The sequence below is a fragment of the Ambystoma mexicanum genome, chromosome 10, assembly GCF_040938575.1.
Source record: "Ambystoma mexicanum isolate Mex_15411 chromosome 10, UKY_AmexF1_1, whole genome shotgun sequence".
Lineage (NCBI taxonomy): Eukaryota > Metazoa > Chordata > Amphibia > Caudata > Ambystomatidae > Ambystoma > Ambystoma mexicanum.
In genome coordinates, this window is record NC_090932.1 from 1,398,583,592 (window position 1) to 1,398,604,460 (window position 20,869).

General features: G+C 45.9%; 1 protein-coding gene across 3 annotated transcripts in view; it reads right to left on the reverse strand.

The window, feature by feature from the left end:
• Positions 1-20,869, reverse strand: part of UBE3B (ubiquitin protein ligase E3B) — a 2,019,282-nt gene that overhangs the window by 248,509 nt on the left and 1,749,904 nt on the right. The gene's annotated exons all lie outside the window — the stretch shown is intronic.

The window sequence follows — 20,869 nt, forward strand, 5'->3', positions numbered from 1 at the left end:
TCTAGATGTTCTGTCCTCTTGGTTATTATCAGGGAATCTTTCTCCTTAATTATTGATCTTTTTTCTGGCTTCGTTATATCCTTTTCCACCCAATTCTGGCCCTTCCTTTTTTGTTCTAGGGTCAGATATTCCTCTCTTGCTTGCTGATGAACAGCCATCTTCACGTTTTTGTGTGGCTGGTTTATTTTTTCTGAGATTTGGTGTACCCTAGTTTTCCATCCTTTTATAGGGAGCCCTCTTTCCTCAGCCCATTCCTGGACCACTTGATCTTTCTCCACACCTTTATCTTTGATTGGACCATTTCTTTTGGGTATTACTCTCCCATCAGGGGATTCTGTTCCTCTCTAATAATAGGTAGATCGTCAAACTCCTGCAACCTATCCAACTGTCCAGCCCTTGGATCTGGACTAACCACCTCTACTTCATTCGACTAAGTAGATCGATCTAACAATTCATCAAGGTCTTTTTGAACTTGGTCTGATTCCTTATCGATGTTATCCTGAGTCGGTTCTTTTTCTTCACAGTTTACAATGATATTTGCTTCATTCCTAGCTAGAGTTCAGGGGTCCTTTTATACAGGGTCTTTCAAATACCACCGCTTTTACAAGTTTAATTATATTTCGAACGATGTCAGCATCTTTGCTATCCCCTCGAGATCAAAGGTTTTTTAGTTGTACTCCTTTCATTTGCAGTTATATAGATGCCTAGTTTCCCACATTCCGTATAGCAGGCTTCCGTTTTTTTCCCCTTAGTGTCGTTCTTTTCGTCTGTGATGAGTCCCTGTCTCCAGTGCCGTCTAATCTCCCCCACCCCCCTTCCTAGTTTACTGAAGATTTTAAAGGTCTCTGGCGGGGACTGCAAAGTTTTTCCTTCTAATACAATTTTTCCTGTGTCTATGCACTGTTGAGCTTACCAGGAAAGTTAGAGTCTGCATGTACAGCTTCTCTCAAGGGTCCTTGTAGGTTCGGATAAATGGTTATTGAATTTCTCTACATATTTTGATCCACAACCGCAGCAATGTTCTTAGTCACATTGATGTTAGCTGTGGCTGGTAAACTGCTTGGCAAAATAGGAGCCTCTGTTATGGCATGAATTTCTTGATTGGTGTTGGGCTGCTCAATATTCGGCTCCCCCAAGATCTGTACGTTTTTTGTTTGTATATTTCAGGTGAGTCTTTCTGATTATCTTCTTTCTTTTTCCATGATAATTGGGTTTAACAAGGTAGGTAATCTGGTTGGTATTTTTATCAAGATTACCTTGAGGTGCAGTGATGAAACCTTCTACATAAATCAGTTTTGTGTGTAGCATCGCACTTATTGTAGTCTGGTCTTTTAATTGGTCATTTTGGTTCTCAATTAGCTTCATAAAGGGAGCCATGGTTATGGTGAATGCCACAATCATACCTGCATCAATTACAGAGGTCTTTTCCCCCCTCTGTTCTTCCACCTGAGAGGCTGCCAGATCCATTAGTAAATCCTCATCTGTTGGTGGGGAAGCCGTAGGCCTAAGGACATTCCCCATGGTAGAACAGTGCCTGGGGCACTTATTGTGCATCTCCTTGCGTTGAGCAAACGTTCTGTTTTTTTTTTCTGATTTCCTTACTTAAGCCATCGCTGTCTAACGCCAAACCGGATTCTCTTGCACTGATATGGTCGGCCCAAGATTGAAGGTCTAGGTCAATCCTGGATCTTACTTGCCAAGGGGGTAACTTTGCCTCTATTTGGAGGCTGTTTTCCGTCCTCTCTTGCTGAGTGTTGCTCTGTGGATTGGCAGAGCAAGCTCTATGTGTAGTGGAGGCATTTAGATGTACATCATCTTCTTCAGTGTCCAAAAGTAGTCCCGGCACTGGATGTTGTCGGGTCTTGTCTGTTTCTCCGTTGCAGGAAGTGAAACTCCAGTACATTCCTGCGTTATCTTGTCTCTTCTTTCGAGCAACATGGACTGCTTTTTTCCTGGAGAAGAGAAATCATTGCTCCCTTGGAGTGAGGCAAGAGTAATTCCTCTGGGTTTCCCTAGGGTCGCTGCTTTGATTTGCAGGGGTTTATTTGATAATACTTTTGTAGAGTTGGCTCCAAAGGTATATATAATAGAGGACTCTTCGTTTTTGTCACTTGTTTTCCCCTACTAAGTCACCCGTCCGGTATTCACCTAAGTTCCTGTTTCATGAGGCGTTGTTACTACTGTTTCAGTGTTTGGTTTTATCAAAGCCGCCAGAGTCTCATTTCCCACAGTCTCCACAAGGAGCGCCATTTCTTCGTCCACATCATTATCATTCGAGTTCAAGTGGAATGGTGACTCTAACGGACAGGCAGTATCAAATGTATCCTGCCACAAAGTGTTTAAACGGGAGGCAGTCGTACATGCGATTTCTACATGGGGCGACAATGAACAGCCATTATTAGGCATCGATAATAGATCTGCATCCCTATGCAGGTTCGCAGTAGTGTTGATTATGTCATTCGGGTGAAAGGCTGGTTGAACTGATCTTATCTCTTTGGGAATTGCAAAGTCAATTACAATCGCCATACAGGATACTATCTTCAATAAAACCTGTGCACCAAGGCTCAAAGGGACGCTGCCCAACATTCTCTGTGGTGCTACGAGTTCAAAATAAATTGACCCCTCTCTCCTTGCTTACTGAATCACATGAAGCCCACAGTGAGCATGGTTGTCGTATGGTGTGTCGCGTTTCACTGGGGGTCACGTAAATGTGATAGGTATTCCTGGGAATAATCACTGGCTCACCTGCGCACTTCCTGCATCCTTCCATGGACTGCGGCAGACTGCACACTTCTGCTACTCGCTTTGCGGTACACGCGATATTTTGAAAGATTCCAACCAGCAGGGGAGTAGAGCCGAGGCCGCTCGACACAGCGTCCCCTTAATCAGTAGGTACAGATTACACCGGATTTCTTCTGTACCTTCTGCAAACTGGTCGTCAGTGTTCAAGTTAAACAGTTTGCCAGCCCAAAAGTTGAAAGCAAAGCACTCGTGGGTCCTAGTGCGGCAGACTGCACACTTCCGCTTCTCACTTCGTATTTGTAGAGGAAATGACATATTCCTTTAAGAATCGTCCCGTAGTGTCTAATGGATTGGACACATTATTTTATTAAATAGCGAGCATGTTGAAGGATTGGGTTATTATGGGAAATGTTGTGGTCAAAGAAACCGTAATCTCAATATGATACCATTCCTCATATTTTGGCATATAATTATTGTGACTATTAGAGAATGGACTACCTATGTGAGGTAGTTATATTCTATTTGGTGTTCTCTTGGTTTGGTTCTGGTTGTGTCCCATTGGTAATCAGCCCAATTAGAGGTACAGTGTCAAAAGTATATATCACAGGAAATAGTGCATTTCATTGTACGTTTTAAGACCTTCATTAATGGTCCTCAGATTACATATCATTTTGGGTTCTTCTTGCCTTAGACTGGTTGAGATGATATCTGAGGTTTATACCTAACGGAGGAAGACTAAATGGGAGTCCACCAGTTCCTGACCAATAAGTCTATTAGGTGCACCCACTGTCCTCGGGGATCTTTCATTCAGGTGGCCAGGACACGGCCATCGCTATTGGATCCAGTTCCTAAGGTGGACCAATGAGGGAGGATCACCTGGATGGGGGGTCCTCGGCTGGGTGGAAGTGGGACACGGATAAAACTCAGAGCCGTTTACCTGACGTGTCACAACACAAGGGTCAGGCAAAGTCAGGCAATTGACCAGAATAACACACACCCGACGACCCTTTCCCATCCCCACAGGAGTAAAAGGTGGAGCACCAGAGCACCATACGAGCAAGGCAGATCGCATGATGAGACAGGTCTCCAGGCACGGCAGTTCAAGAGGAGGAGAAAGATGGCGCGAACCGAGAGGGTGACGAGGAGAGAAGCGACCTTACCCTTTCCAACCAAGACCTGTGAGACCTCCACGGAAGGAATTGTAAGACTGCGAACAATAGCCCAAGTGTGTTGCAGCAGATGTCAACGGTACACGGGGCGTGCCTACGCTGATAAGCTGCACAGAGAGAGATGCCTGCTACAGTGGTACCGCCTTGACTCCCGATACAAAGAAAGCCATGCGCTTCATCGCAGCCGGTGAGTCGAGGGGAGGACCGAAAAAGAAACCGAACTGTGTTGAACAAAAGTAGCAAATGGCTGATTGCAGAATGTACAAAGAACTGTTGATGTAAAAGGGGAAATCCAGCTGCAGATGAGCCAGGCATCACGTGGGTGCTCACTCTAGAAACTCTGGGCGATTATCCGATTGTTGAAACTACTATTACCAGAATGCCTACGGAATGGCACGAAGAGGATAAAAGTGGTCATACGGGAGTCTAGTAAAATCCTCTGTACAGTCGAAAGTCTTTGACCGGCAGATGATCGTGAATAAGGGCAGTGAATCTTACATCGTAAGAAAGGAGAAGGAACTGTGAGCTTGGCAAGAGTGAACCTGAAGGAGGGATGCCGATGGAAAGGGGCAAAGTCTAAAGTCCCAAAGAACAGTGTGTTGACAAGAGTGAACCCGGCAGAGGGTTGTCCACCTTGAACTGTTTAAAAAGACATTAAGATTCGTGAATACCACAGAGGGGGATCCAAGGGTGAAAGAGTATCACCCAGCGTATAAGCAGAAAGGAACTTTTGTTCTTATTTTGAATGCATCAGGCCCTCCAAGGCAAAATACTTTTTACAGAGCAAGAGACTTGGCCATCAAAGATCCTGAGAGCTGAAAACGGAACTGTTGTCTCGTGCTGGGAAAGCTCGATCATGTGCTTTGCGCCATAGTCCCACCTTGTTCCGTGCTCAAAACACGGGGAAGGTGGACTGTTAGGCAGAATCCTGTGCAGTGCCCTTAGGGACCACTACACACAATTAAGACTAGAAGTGGTAATACAAGTTCACCTTTGGTACAAGCATGTACTACTATGTTGAAGTGGTAGCGGAGCAGCCAGGTTTATCTCAAGAGTATATGAGCAGTAGCAGAGATTACACAAAGGGACCACAATTACTGTGACTCAAGCAAACACTGACTCAAGGTTTCAGGTACAAAATATAAGTACATTTATTTTTAAACCATCTGCTATAAAACACTTCTATAAATTCAAAATCACACGTACAATACAGTACACACAACCAATTCACTTGGTACAGTATAACTCAAGGTAAGTACCCTATGTTTTAACGGACCGGTGTTGTGAAACAAAAGACATTACCGGGAATACATATGTGATCACTTTTTGACAGTAATGACAGTTCGGTCTTACTAAAGATACGCGTATCCGCAGCAAGAAATGCTACCGGGGCAAAAACACGCTTAGCACCTGAGTTAACCAGAGAGAGTTGGGGGCAAAAATCATAGGCAATACTTTTGTCAGGGCAGGCAGAATCATAGAACACTCGTTGACAGAAATACAAGAGTCAATAGGCCGGAGCCAGTGTCAAGTGGAACCGGGTTCCTGTTGTCGAGGATCACACAGTCAGACAGTTCAAGATTCAACGTTGCCAGGAGTACTTGAATATTGTCAACAGAGGAAGCAAAAGTTATAAGAAGGAGGGAAGACAAGGGCAAGCCTTGGAGGAGGAGAAAAGGGATTCACCCAAGCTCCTCGAAGCAGAACACAGTACCTTATTCAAGGAAGAAGCTGGTGCCACGGCAGTTGTTCCTGGTAGTTTCCTGCAGACCCACGGTTCCTGGTGTTTCGGTCATGGTGAAGAGAAGGAGGACGTCTGAAGGGGTCTGCACTACGCAGGGATGAAGCCAACAGCAGCGATGGTGAATAAAAGGTGCTCTCCTTTAAAACAGGAGAGGCTCTTCAGATGGCTATCTGGCCCACTACAGCACTGTGCAGCGATTTCGACCACGAAGAGGATCAGCTGGCTGTGGAAGACGAGCTGGTTGACCCCACCAAGCTCAAGGGAAGAAGACTCCGGACTGGATCTTCTCTGGTCGTCGAAGGGTAGATAGCTCAGGACTGCAGCAGGGCTTCACCGGGACGGGGTAGTTGCAGCAGCCGTCTTCTTCTCCGCTTCTCTTCGGTACCTTGTAGTTCCAGTGGCGACTCTGACTTCCAGCCCAAGAGTCCTGCCTTTTATGCGAAAATTCCCCATTCACACAGCCTGGCTGTCAATCACACAACAGGGGGGTTTGTCCAGCCCGGACAACCACTGTTAGGCAGAAACCTGTGCAGTTCCCTTAGGGACCACTGCAAAAGATTTAGGACTACAGGTTGGCAGTAAACCCAATTGGTAGCAGTCTGTGCCACCCAGATTTACCTGGTAGCTGTGGCTGAGCAGTCAGACTTCTCTCAAGATGAGGTAGGCAGTATATAGAGTATACACAATAGGTACAGAGATACAGTAGCACAAGCAAACGCTGACCAGAGCTTTGGTGTAAAAGTATATAATTATTTATTTAAAGACACACTTGTAAATTACACTAGCACAAAAAGAGGTAAGTAAATTCAACAGACAATCACTATTATATATATACAACCCTGATTACTTATTAGACAAGTCTTAATGAGAAACACCACTAATTTTCAGACAGAGGTGAGCGCTTAACATAAGATGGCACTCTAATAAGTTATAGAAAAGGGAGGGAAAAGGCTAAGTTATGAAAGCACACAAATTTCAATACTTTTCTAAGAACCACAGTGAGGCAGGTTAGGCAAAGTCTACTGGAGAGCAAGGAAGTTCAAATGCCAGGCCGACTCTTAGAGAGAGCAAGCGAAATGTGTCCAGGATAACACAGTGGAGTTATGCCCAAAGAGTCTTTGTAGATAGTTCGCAAAAGATTGAGATCAAGTCAGGAAAAGTTGGTTAACAGGCCCCAGGCTAACCCAGGTTAGAAAGTCGAGGATTTACTGTCACCCCGAACGATCTGTCGCAAGGGAAGCCAGGCGGGACACAGTACCTGAAAATGGGAAGAACGCTCCAGCGGGGGCAGTTGTTCCTGGCAGCGGGTGCAAGTCCGTGTTTCGTCCAGAGGAAGAGAAGGTCTCGACGTGGAGGAAAGATGAAGGTCGGTGCACTGCCAGGGAAGAAACCAGCCGCAGAGTTTCCCGGTTACAAGGTACTACCCTTTTCTTCGCGGTAGTGGTAAACCGTGGTATTCCGGTTGCCGGGGTGCTTGGCACAGGCAAGGCGGCCACGAGATGGTCCAGGAAGGCGAAAAGACGGGCAAACTGGTTATCCCCACCAGTCAAAGGAAGAAGACTCTCTGGGTTGGAGATCTCCTCTGTCGTCGGGAAAAGTGATGAGACGGTTCAGCAGGGCTCCACCGGTGGTGTCGTCGTTGCAGGTCGGCTCGGCTTCTCCCTCCTCAGATTCTTTAGGTCCTGTGGCGACTTCTCAAGTTCCAGTCCCCAAAGCCCTGCTTTTATGCAGAAAACCCCCATTCATTCAGCCTAGCTGTCACTCAAACATGCTAAGTGGTGAGCCGGGCGGCTCACCGCTTGGGCCAATCACAAAAGAGTGCGACTTGAGTTGCTGAGGCAACTCAGTCCAGGGTTGTCTAAACCCCCTCCCACAGCCCCTGTGGTACCCAGACAGAGTGGCACCACTTTTGGAGGCTTCTGTGGAGATCCCGCCAAAAAGTGGAACAAAGGGCTCGACTTGGGTTGGAGTCACAGAAGCGAACACAAACGCCATTTTGGAACCAAGTTTCGGCAAAAAATACCAACCGGTGAATTTATATTAATTTAATAAACCGGCGGTATGATCGAGGCTATTTAAAAAAGTGGTAGCCTCGAACAATGGGAAAATCCCACAGCAATATATTTGCGGTCGAATATAAAAAGTAGTATCCACTGCCACCAGCCAAAACACGGTCGGGGGGGACTGGACAGTACCCCCTCGAACAACAGAACCCTGGGCAATCGAATTACCCCGACCAGTACGTCCACAATATGATGGTTTGTAATGGTTCTGTTCACAATTTGAGACTAGTAAAGCCAATGGTGACTTTACATGCCCTGGGAGACAGTAGTCAGTCCCAGGGTATGGAGTCTATGTTTGGGGGTCCCTAAAACACCCCTGGGTTACGGCACAGAGGGTGCTGTGTAACCCACATATCAAAACACATGAAGCCCTATGGAGTAAAAGACCCCATAGCCCATAAAACACATACAAAGTCAAAGTAACACCTCAAATCATGTCTAAGAGTGGGAGAAAAAGAGTCTCACTCTTAGCAGGAGAAAAAAATAAACCCCAAAAATCCAACAAAGCTGCTGGGGGACTCACTAGGTTTGGGAAATTAGCCTTTACAGAGAATTCTCCCTAACAACCACCTCAGCCAATCATGGCAAAGTGCAACTTGGGTTTCCTAGGATACCCTGTGCAGTGGGTGATTACACCCCTCCCTCACATTCAGCCCACCTAGACACCCAGGCGCCTAGAGGAGGGCTTCTTGGCAGAAGCCCGCCCAAAGACAGTGAACTAAGAAGGCAAACCTGCTTTGCCGTGAAAAGTAAAACACAAGAAGGACTTTAACAAAAAGAAATGGCGAATAAACCCGACCGGAGCCAAAAGAAAGAGTATTTGGTCAAGCGGGTTTATGTTTGAGGCTAATATAATAGCCTAAAACAGTACCATGTTTATATAGTATAAATGCGGTAGAAAAGTTAGGGTAGATACCACTGCCACCAGCCAAGTCTAAATGTTAAAAGAGCAAAACAAGGCTCTAGAAGGTACAGATAAAAAGGGCTAAGAAGTAACCCTTTCCAATACTCCATGTCAAATGGGGTGTACTGGATCTGTGGTTAAATGACTATGTAAAGTTAATGGCAACTTTACCCTTTTCTGGGGGACAGTAATCAGCCCCAGAAATGGAGTCGGTGGGAAGTCTAAAAGACAACCCTGTGTCACTGCACTGAAGGTGCTGTGTAACACACAAAAGAGTGGGGCTACTGAAGTGGTATACTCCAGCGTCCACAATCACAAAAACAGATGAAATACACATGGCAAAACATGGGTAAGAGTGGGGGAAAAGCTCACACTCTTACCAAGTGGAAAAATAAACTCCAGAAATCCAGCAAAGCTGCTGGGGGACTCACTAGGTAAGGGAAATTAGCCATTGAATGAGAATTCTCCCTAACATAGACCACTACTACCGCATTCTGATTTATTATTTGTAAACACTTCGTTTCTTGTGAGTCCTATCCCACACTCTTTTGTATTTAGCGTAAGGATTGGCAATAGGTTTTTCTTAGAATAGGCCTTTTGATACGACAAGACGCCACTAGGACTGCCTTATTTTTGATTTGATGCTCGTAGCTTGCTCCCATCTCAGGTTTAGACTAGGCGTTTTGTCACCCTACCTATACAGTTTAATAAACACCCTTGAATTGTGATCACTTGTGTCTCTCTATTCTTGATACCAAGCCTTCCTTACATATGGTGTCAGCATGGGATGTGACTCAATTTAAACTAATTGGGTAACCCTACAATTAAAAAAACTTAGATAGCCTCTAACCCTTCCATCGCCACCTAGGAATCAAAAGGATTCGATATCTGCACTAGTAGGGAAGCTACTATCCCTCCTCGGAAAAGAGAAATGATTCCTACGGGCTTGGTCCTGATACCCCCTCCGTTACATACGATTGGCCCCAAAATCTGGCCTAGCATGGAAATTCGGGTTATAAATCTTAGTAGGCATAATTGATCCAGATTTCTGGGGAGATGTGAAGGTTATTACAGAATCATGGTGAAATTCCTTTTGAGATACGTCGAGGAGATCAAATTGCCTGGTGAATTTTGGAAAGAGCTCTATTTCCTCAGTTTAAAGAAAGTGAACCAGATAAACCAGAAAGAGGTAACTTGGGCTTTGGGGAAGCTGATAAATCTCTGAACATCAAAGAAAGGAAGGGAGAAGAACCCACCACCCACCCCGACCTAGCCTTCGCCCAACGAAATGATCCCGCTCTCACTGAAACTTTTCTACAAGCAATCCCGGAAGGAGAGGGCTTAGAGAAGGGAAGTCCCTTTTTCTTCTTAAAACATGGATTGCTTTATAGAAGGGAAACTACGAAGGTTTAATAAAAACACAGCTGGTAATACCCAAAAGTCACTGAAAGGTTGTACTGGAGATTGCGCATTCTCATCTCACGGGGGTTGGGGGGCATTTAGGACAATCTAAAACCCAGGCACATTTTACTGGGAAGTTTAATTGGGCAGGTATCCACGCCGATATAAAAACCTACATCCAAATATGCGAAATCTGCCACAGAACCAGCACACACATCCCATTACCTGCCCTTTTGGATCCATTGCCGATCATAGAAGTTCCCTTTTCAAGAATCGGTATGGACATAATCAGGCCTTTACAAACATCCAGGTTAGGCAATAAATATGTCCTTGTGATTGTAGATTATGCGACCCAATATCCCGAGGCATTCCCAATGCGAAATAATACCACACAGCAGATCCTTAAACACCTTCTACCGTACTTCTCCAGGGTCGGCTTTCCCAAGGAAATATTGACAGACTATGTTTCAAATTGTATGAGTAAGCTTATGCTTGAAGTCAAAGAGCTACTCCACATTACCACCCTGCAAACGTCAGTCTATCATGCTCAAACCGATGGCTTGATGCAGAGATTCAATAAAACCCTGAAGCTAGTTTTACGAAAATTGGTAAACAATAATGGGAAAGACTGGGACCAAATTATACCTTGGCCACTCTTTGCAGTGAGGGAACTCCGCCCCATCCCCCCTGAGTTTCCACAGGTTTCTCTCCGTTCGAGCTGCTCTATGGTAGAGAACCCAGAGATGTCCTGGACATGCTACTGGAAATCTCGGAAGAACGAGAGGAGTCCCCCATATCCATCTCGCAAACCATCATCAGAATGCAAGAACATATGAAATTAGTTTGAGACTTAGTTTGTATGCATAGGGAAAAGGCCCAGAGCCAGCAAAAACTGCTTATGATAAAAAGGTAAATTTAAGATCTTTCTTCATAGGAAAAAAAGTAGTGGTCCCTCTTACTAACCTTAGAAAACAAACTGGTCTCCAAATGTCACGGGCCTTATGAGATAGTAGATCGACTGGAAACCAGCACTTATAAAGTAGCCCAACCGGACAGAAAACAGAAGATCCACCTGAATCACGTCAATCTCTTGAAAGAGGGGAAAGAGAACCTGTCAGCCAACCATGCCAAAGTACTAGCCTGTCTGGTTCCCGAAGAGGTAGATCGCTTTTAATTAATTCCTCCAAAACTATCTATCCTTTTGATTTGACAAGACACCACTAGGACTGATTTATTTTTGATATGATGGTCGTAGTTTGCTCCCATCCTAGGTTGAGGTTTAGACTAGGCACATTTCTACCCTACCTATACAGTTTAATAAACACCCTTGAACGATGACCACTAGTGTCTGTCTATTCTTGATACACCATACCTTCCTTACAGAAGGAAGGGAGTCCACCACAAACATTCCCTGGTGGTGATGATGATTACGGCGAACACCTACTGGGGAAAGCCGCAGCGGGAGGCAGCATAGGGAAGCCACCATACAGCAGCGGTTAACACTTTTTTGCAGCAGACAGCCGGTAGCGTAACACCAGAAATGGGTGCAGCAAAGTCTTCATGGATCTACACGTCATTCAGAAAAAAGCGCCTTATTAATGAGGCTCCCACTAGACCAAAGACATCAACATTGAAAGTCCCACCAGAAGGCCTTATAGAACGGGGACTCCGGTCCCTCAGAAACTCATTCACTTTCCTTGACAGAGATGCTTCTAGAAAAGGGGGCAGTGCTTAAAATCACTTTTTGAAGCCTCCCTAAGCACTCCCCTTGCCATACCCCCTTGAGGCAGGTAAGTGATTGGACAGTGTGAGTAACCAATCCTGGGAGGGGCTGGGGTATTTAAGAAAGTCCATGTGGACTTGTTTGGTGTGGGTTAGTTGGGTGAGGACTAGTGGTGGAGAAGGACATCCAAGAGGCCAGAGGAGGCAGAAGCAGAAAGCAGTGTAGAAGATATTGGTGAGAAGGGGTCTGTGGAGTGTTTGTGTGAGAAAGGGAATAGTGGGAGTAGGAGAGTAAGAGTAGTGGAGTAGGAATAGTGCCGGAGGTAGTAGTTGGGAGTAAAGATAGTAGGTATCGGGAAGCATAGAAGGGTAAGGGAAGGATAGAATTGGTAGAGTGGTAGTCGTTAGTAGAGGAGTGAGCAGGGCACCATATCCCCAGAGGAAGACTGTGGTAGTAGAGGTGGTGGTAGTAGCAGAGTAAGGACAGTAGGAGAAGTAGAGTGGGAGGAACAACAGGAGGTGGTGGAGTAGAGTGAGAGGGAGGAGGGAGCAGGAGGAACAGAGGTATTGAACAGATGCAGACAAAAGTGGTAGTAGGAATAGGAACGGAAGCAAGAACTTAGGTTGGAGGTGGAAATGCGGAGTTAGAGTTTAGAAGGACAGTGACGTGGTGGGAGGGGAACAGCATAAGAGACCAGTATATCGAAGGGTCAGGAACGAGAGGTCTGAAACAAGTGAGAGTGATACTGGGCGAAAGAAGGCGATATCCCCTGAGACTACTAAGTGGGTATAGGAGAGGGAAAGTTAGTAGAATTTCCCTATAGAGTCAGGTAGCCATCGTCTCAGGGCAAACACCTAAAGTATAGAGAAGGAGAAAGACAGATGGATGTTACTGATCTGAGAGTTACTAACCACCTCAATAGGAATGTCTGGGCTAGGGAGTTGGGAACCAAGTTCGGGGAAGGCGAGAGAGGAAAGGGACAGTCATAGCACCAACCCCAAAGGACCCAGAAAGCCTAATGAACGTGAGATCACAAGCCATTCTGACAATTTTGTTTTGTAATAAACACCCATGGACTTTTCTTTAAGAGTCAGAGTGAGTCAGAGTGATTCTTTGGGACGAGTGCAGCTTCTTATTAAAATACAGAAAACAGTTAAACTATAACGCAGTTTAAACGTTTTAAAATGTGTCAAACATAAAATACACAAAGCAATAGCCACGTATGCAACGGAAACAGGTCAATTTAGAATATAGACATCATTCTCAGTCGGGCTTCTGGCACGACGAAAATGCAGGATGCCATAAGACCCAGCACCCGTAGGAATTCCAGGGCTGAGAGGTACTGGGCATTTTGAAATCTGGTGACCATATTCTAGATGTGCAGAGCCCTGCCCTCAGCAGGAAAAACCTTGCCCGGGGAGAGTCCAGAACCGTTCTGATGAACAGGAGCGTTTGGGAGGGTGTCAATTGAGACTTGTTGAAGGGGAGCCCCGTCTGAATAGGTAGGTAGCGTGTGTGATCTAGATTGTCCAGAGGTTGACTCATAAACCAAGCTCTGATCGGCCAATCGTCCAGGTAGAGAATAAAGTGAATTCCTCCTTTCCTTGCTGAATTGCTGAACCTCACTTACTTTCTGTGTTTTGGATGGATCGGCACATGAAAGTAAGCAACCTGGAGGTCAAGTGACACCAAGCAATCCTGGAGCGCCAGGGCCTGAACAATCTCATGCAAATGTGTTACCATCTTGAACTTGTCCTTCCAAGCGCCACAGGTCTAAGAGGGGTTGCAGACCTCCGTCCTTCTTTGGGACCAGAAAAGAAAAGGAGTACCACACCTGTGTTGCTACCCGCTTGTGTTACCGGCTCAAAGGCACACTTCTCCAGAAGAGAGGCAATCTCATTCTGGAGCAGAGGGCCCGGAACAGATGATGGCCGGATGGGAGGGGGCATTCCAGTAGATGCCTTACAAAAGGTATGCAGTATCCTTGATTGGCTACCTGCTGTGCCCAGTAATATTGCACCATTCTGAGAAATGGTGTAACAGACGCTCACAAGGATTTCACAGGAGCGTTAGATGCTGGATAATTTTTCCAAGTGGGTTCCATCAAAAGGCATGGCAAGAAGTTTAGACTGCACATATTGAGCAAATCCCGACTTCCTCATCCAGGCAAAACTCTGTTTAACGGAGCTTGCAGCCATTGCTCTTTCAACGCAGTCCGCTGCATCGAAACATGACTGAAGGGTTTGGCACATTGCTTCTTTGCTATCCCCCACAATATTCAGGAAACAGCCCATCATCTCCCCTTCTGGGATGTGCTCTGCCATCTCAGATAGCACGGTCCATAAGGTGTGTCTGTATTTGGTTAGTGTGCATGTTGCATTTACAGCCTTTATAGCCATACCGGCCAAGGCAAAGACCTTTTTAACAAGAGCTCCAGACCTCTTATCATCCCTGCCAAGAGGTAAGGAGGGATAGGGGCTTGCCTTTGCATTTATGGCTGCTACTTGCACCACTAAGCTGCCATGAGTGGGATGTCTTGTGAGAATGTCCACATATGGGGAGGCTGGCTTGTATTTCCTGGCAAGATCCTTGTGCACTGCTGGCACCAAGCAGGGTTTTTTCCACACCTCTAACAATGGATCTTTTATGGCAGCTGTCCAAAATATCAGCCAGGTCCTATTCTTCCTTTTCATTAGCAGGGAGTCCCCAGCCTAAAACGTCTGTAACCTTAGACATACTTTTCCCATAGGCTACATTAGGACCGGCAAGAGGGTCCGGTTGTCTAAATTCCACCTCTGGGGAGGTTTCCAGCCCCCTAGCATCCTTAAAAAGTGATACTAAATTGGCGAACCTGTCCTCTTCAATTTGGAATTCCTCACGTACTCGATGCAGTTCCAACAGCTAAAATCCGAACTAAATCGGATCACCTTCATCGTCTAAGAGGTTTTGAAACAAGCCCATGAAATCCTTCCTGGACTTCGGAACAAACCGCAAAGTCGAGGGTTCCTCGAGTCTTGACATCTTTTTCAAGGTGTTAACTGTCTCTGTGCTGTTTGGTGTGTGGAAAGAACAGGACTTAGAGACCCTGCCGGCTTTGTGAGGTGTTGTGGGCTCAGCTGTCTTCAATTGTTTTATATCGGAAAAGAGGAAGCGAGTGGTCCCGCTTTCTTGAAGACCTCTAACATTTTGAGGCAAAGCTCTTCCCACTTTTCCACTGGGGTGGTTTTTGAGGAAAAACACATCTGTCTATCAGGCGAGGAGTCCGATGACGACAACCTCTGTCTTCTCTTCTTTGACGAAGAAGACAACGAATGCTGTGATTCGCTCAAGTGGGATCTTTTCAATGTTATTTTATGTCATTTTCTCCCTCTCTGATGATTTTTCAACCACAGAGCTCTTTCCTTCATTGGACCTTTGTTTCAAAGGTATTGTACTGGGTGGCTTTGATGCCGAACGCCCAAGAGCCAATTTTAAAGCCCTCTCCTTCAAGGCTTTTGGTGTTATTTCCAACAATCTGCGACAACGTGATCGGCAGGGAGGCACCACAAGCAGACTTGTGTCTCAGGGACATTTTAGTGTCGCAATCCCGACAATTCTTGAAACCAGAGGATTGTGGAGTTGACCTGGTCAGTGGAAATGTGACTTATTTTGAAGTGCGTCAGAGAGAAATTCTCTGGGGTGTGAAGATTAGTTCACGAGAAGCATGCTGAGCATACAAATAAAAGGAACTGAGGTCACAGGGCGCCAGCGCCCTTTGTACCGACGTCACACCTGGGCTCGATGAAAACAACACCAAGGATCATCATGCCCAAGCCGTACAGCGCCCCCTAATGTGAAAAGTTTGAGATCTGCTGCTGCAGGAAGAATATATCTAAGATGAGGAATCAGTTGGAGGACAGATTCCATTAGAATGTTCACTATTCTTTACACCAGTCCCCAAATAACATTTGTCTAATCCTTGAAGCTCAGTCAAGTAACCAGTGAGACTTCAGAAGAACTTTGTTTAAACCCTTGGAGGTGCACCAAGGTTGGCTTCCCAAAACCCTATACCAATAGGAGTTCTGACAAACCCTCCTACCAGGTACCAAATGATCCGATCTTTCAGTGAAGACTTGGGGCTCATATAAAGGTTCAATGCTGTGGTGAGATATGGTCTGTGGGGCAAGTTAACGGACCCTTTCGACGTACTAAAGGGTCTTAAACAAGGATGCGTCCTTGCCCCCCTTCTATTCTGTATTTATTTAGAGGAGATCATTGCAGCATTGATGAGAGATTGCTTAGATTACCGCAAAATTGGAAAGGACCAGTATTTATTTATTTAGACATTTATTAAGCGCAGAAAACCCCAGGACACCAAGTATCCTGCATTGTTTTTTGCTGATGACGTTGTCCTTCTGTCTACTTCCCCACAAAGTTTCAAACACAATTTGGACGGTTTGTAGTCATAAAGTCGAAAAAATGTTGAAAAAAAAAATGTTGAATGTCCTTTTTACTATGTTTTCTATTCGAAATGGGGGGGTTCCCCCAACTTTCCTCTGGTTTGACCTTTTTTTTAACATGCAGAACCCAAAAAACAAATAAAAAAATAAAGCATTCAAATTTTTTTTTCGACATTAAGTTTTCGACATTATGACTGCACACCAATTTGGACATCTTTGTAAAAAAAATGCGATTAATTAAAACTAAACCTAAATATAGGGAAAACAAAAGGTGATTATTTTTAGGCCTCGGTTTTCCAATTATTCCAAAATACACATCTCTGTAGGTGGAAATCTTTTGGAACAAGTGCAGTTCTATGACCATTTAGGAATTAGGTTCAATGAAAATGGGTCTTGGGTTACATATCTGGTTAAAGCTTGTGCTGGTTTATGGAAATATAGCAGTGCACACAGGAGTTTCTTCAGAAGGCACAGTAGAGGTACTATCAGTCCAGCCTTAGAATCATATTGCCTCATTATATGGGGATATGCAATGTAGCCAATTTGGAAAAGGCAGAAAATAAACATCCAAAAAGCTTGGTCCAATATCTGTGAAAAACCTGAAGGTGTCTCCCAAGCTAGTCCCCGGGGATCTGTCATCCAGGTGGCCAGGACACGGCCATCGCTATTGGATCCAGTTCCTGGGGGTGGACAGGTGAGGGAAGATCACCTGGATGGGGGTCCTTGGGGAGTGGAGACCAATGGGTGAGACGCGGAACATCCCCCTTCTTTCAAAACCTTTTCCCCATCCTACCACGTAGGATATTCCAAAGCACTGCCCTGCCCCCTTTTCTGACACAAACACTTTTGCACAACACGAAAGACAACAGACTAACATGAGAGCCGTTGACCTGACATGTCCCAATACAAGGGTCAGGTAATTGACCAGAATTACATACACATGCCCTTTCCCTTCCCCACAAGGATAAAAGGTGGAGCACGAGAGCACAGGATGAGGAAGGCAGACCGCACGGCATGAGAGCTAACTTAGTACAGCAGTTCAAGAGGAGGCAAAAGACAGCGCATAGCGAGAGGGGGACAAGGAGAGAAGCGACCTTGCCCTTTCTGATCAAGGCCAGTGAAACCTCTGCATACAGAAACATAAGACCGCAAACAATAGCCTGCGTGTGTTGCAGCAGGTGTCAGCGGTACACTAGAACGGGCTCCGCTGATTACCAAGCCGGGGAGAGACGCTATTCTCTGTGGTACCAACCATGACTCCAAAGAGAAGGAAAGCCAAGTGGTTCATCACAGCCAGTGAGTCGAGGGGATAGTCGATAACAAACCGAAAACTGTGTTGACCGAAAAGTAGCAAATGGCTAAATTGAACTGTGAAAGGTGAAAAGAACTATTGATACGAAAAAGGGGGAAACCAGCAACAGAGGAGTCCGGCACCACGTTGGTGCTCAAGTAGGGAACTCTTGGTGATTAGCCGATGATAGAAACTACCATAACCAGAAGACCTTAAGAAAAGGCGAAAGGGGATCAAATTGGTCATACGGGAGTCTTGTAAAATCCTCCGTAAAGTCGAAAGTCTTTGACTGACAGATGATTGTGAAGCTAAGGGGAACGAATCCCGCATGGTGAAATTAAAGTTGCATGAACAGTGTGTTGACAGGAGTGAATCCGGCAGAGGGATGGTCACAGTGAATTGTTTGTAAAGTCATTAAGACTCGTGAATACAAGAAAAGCGATTGTTTTGTTTTGGGTCTTTTTTTGACATTTCCAGAACAAATTTAGTGCCAAGGAGGCAGACATCGCTATGGTGGGCGGACCTTTTGAGGTGGGCGGAAGCTGAATCTGTAGTCTGGTTTGAAGCGGTCACCAGGGGGGGCGAGGAGGAAGTGGGGCCCTTCCTGGCCTGGCGGCAATTGGTGGCCTCTATGGCAAACCCTCACCAGGGTAACAACGGAACAGAGGACCCGGATGATGACTGCCTAAGTACTGTGCTACCCAATGATGCTCCCGTAAATGATATGTGAGAACCGGCTCTAGTTTAAGGGGGGGAGAGTTGGAGAGTTCTAATGAAAATGTACTGGACTATGATGCTTTCTATGTTTTGAAACAGTTGTAGTGTGTTTGTTTGATTTCAAAATAAAATAAAAATATTTAACAAAAAAAAAAAAAAAGGAGGCGGACATCTTCCTTGCATACAAGGAAAATGCGACTATTCCAGTGAGGCAAATGGTACATTCTGGCTCTAATCCTTCTATAAACTCTGCACCAGTTCTGTCCTTGAGTTCTAGCTTCTTACACAATGGACAGGACTGGTCCTGGCTACAGCCAGCCCTCAAAATGCTAGAAACTCTGAGACACGGTTCAGGATGTGCATGACATGACTAACATGGAAGTTATTTCATGGAACACATGTGGGAGTATAAATTTGAGCAAATTTCTGCGTATGTACTCGATCAATACCCTTCCTCGCATTTACCTAATCCAAGAAACCATGATGGTTGACCATCTGAGCATAGAGGGCTTTCATACCTTTTCACATCCTGCTTCTAAGGGTATAGCGGGACGTCCTAGTGGGGGCTTGACTAAAGCCGTAGATTGTAATTTGGGGTTCAATTGTAGAGTGGTCTGTAGTAGGGACTGGCTCTTGGCCATTGCATTGGATATAGAGAAAGTGCTAGAGCCTATATTATTGCTGAATCTTTATTGGAATCCCTTGAAAGTGCCTTTTGAGAAAGTGGAGGAGACACTCAGTGAGATTCTAGGGGAATGGTGTGAGAAGGGTCTTGGGAACTGTATTGTGATGGGAGGCGATTTTAATTCTCTATGTGCTGAAGGTATCGAGTGGAACGATAGGGGGGGCTATCCCAAAGATTCTCTACCCCCAACCTTAGCAGGGGGATCCAGTGGGACACTTTTTTTGGAGGGTTGGGATTTGAGGATGTTGGACCACCCATACCTCTCGGATTGATTTCTTCTACGTGGCTAAGGGATGGAAACAAGCCTGTGGGAACTTGGCTCACAGACACTGACTTGGGGGATCACACCCCTTTAGCCTTCACTCTGACTTTGGCCCTTCCGGGAATCCAAGAAAGACCTGAACTTATGGGCGTCTGTTACGGAGAATTCTCTGTAAAGGCTAATTTCCCAAACCTAGCGAGTCCCTCAGCAGCTTTGCTGGATTTTTGGGGTTTATTTTTTTCTCCTGCTAAGAGTGAGACTCTTTTACTCCCACTCTTAGACATTATTTGAGGTGTTCCTTTGTCTTTCCATGTGTTATATGGGCTATGAGGTCTTTTACTCCATAGGGTCTCATGTGTTTTTGATGTGGGTTACACAGCACCCTCCGTGCCGTAACCCAGGGGTGTCGTAGCGACCCCCAAACGTAGACTCCATACCCTGGGACTGACTACTGTCTCCCAGGGCATGTAAAGTCACCATTGGCTTTACTATTCCCAAATTATGAACAGAAACCAGTACAAACCATCATATTGTGGACGTACTGGTCGGGGCAATTCGATATCCCCGGGGTCTGTTGTTCGAGGGGGCACGTCTCCGTCCCCCCTGATCGAGTTTTGGCTGGTGGCAGTGGATACTACTTTTTATATTCGACCGCGAATATATCTCTATGGGATTTTCCCATTGTTCGAGGCCACCAACTTTAATTATTTCATTCCTATAGCCTCGAACATACCGCCGGTTTATTTATTTAATATTAATTCACCGGTTGGTATTTTTTGCCAGAACTCGATTCTAAAATGGCGTTTGTGTTCTCTTCTGTGACTCCAACCCAAGTCGAGCCCTTTGCTCCACTTTTTGGCGGGCTTCTCCACAGAAGCCTCCAAAAGTAGTGCCACTCTGTCTGGGTACCACAGGGGGTGTGGGAGGGGGTTTAGGCACCCTGGACTGAGTTGCCTTGGCAACTCAAGTCGCACTCTTGTGTGATTGGCCCAAGTGGTGAGCCGGCCGGCTCACCATTAGCATGTTTGATTGACAGCTAGGCTGAATGAATGGGGGTTTGCTGTATAAAAGCAGGGCTTTGGGGACTGGAACTTCAGAAGTCCCCACAGGACCTAAGAATCCGAGGAGGGAGAAGCTGAGCCGACCTGCAACGACGACACCACCGGTGGAGCCCTGCTGAACCGTCTCACCACTTTTCCCGACGACAGAGGAGATCTCCAGTCCGGAGAGTCTTCTTCCTTTGACTGGTGGGGATAACCAGTTTTGCCTTCTTTTCACCTTCCTGGAGCATCTTGTGGCCGCCTTGCCCGTGCCAGGGACCCCAGCAACCGGAATACCACGGTTTACCACTACCGCGAATAGAAGGGTAGTACCTTTTAACCGAAGAACTCTGCGGCTGGTTTTTTTCCCTGGCAGTGCAACGACCTTCATCTTTCCTCCACGGCGAGACCTCCTCTTCCTCTGGACGAAACACTGACTTGCACCCGCTGCCAGGAACAACTGCCCCCGCTGGAGCTTCCTTCCCACTTAAGGTACTGTGTTCCGCCTGGCTTCCCTTGCGACAGATCGTTCGGGGTGACAGTAAAGCCTCGACTTTCTAACCTGGGCTGGCCTGGGACAACCTAGCTAACTTTTCCTGACTTTAATTTCATTCTTTGTATGCGAACTATCCACAAGACTCTTTGGGCATAACCCCACTGTGTGAACCTGGACCCCTTCTGCTTGCTCT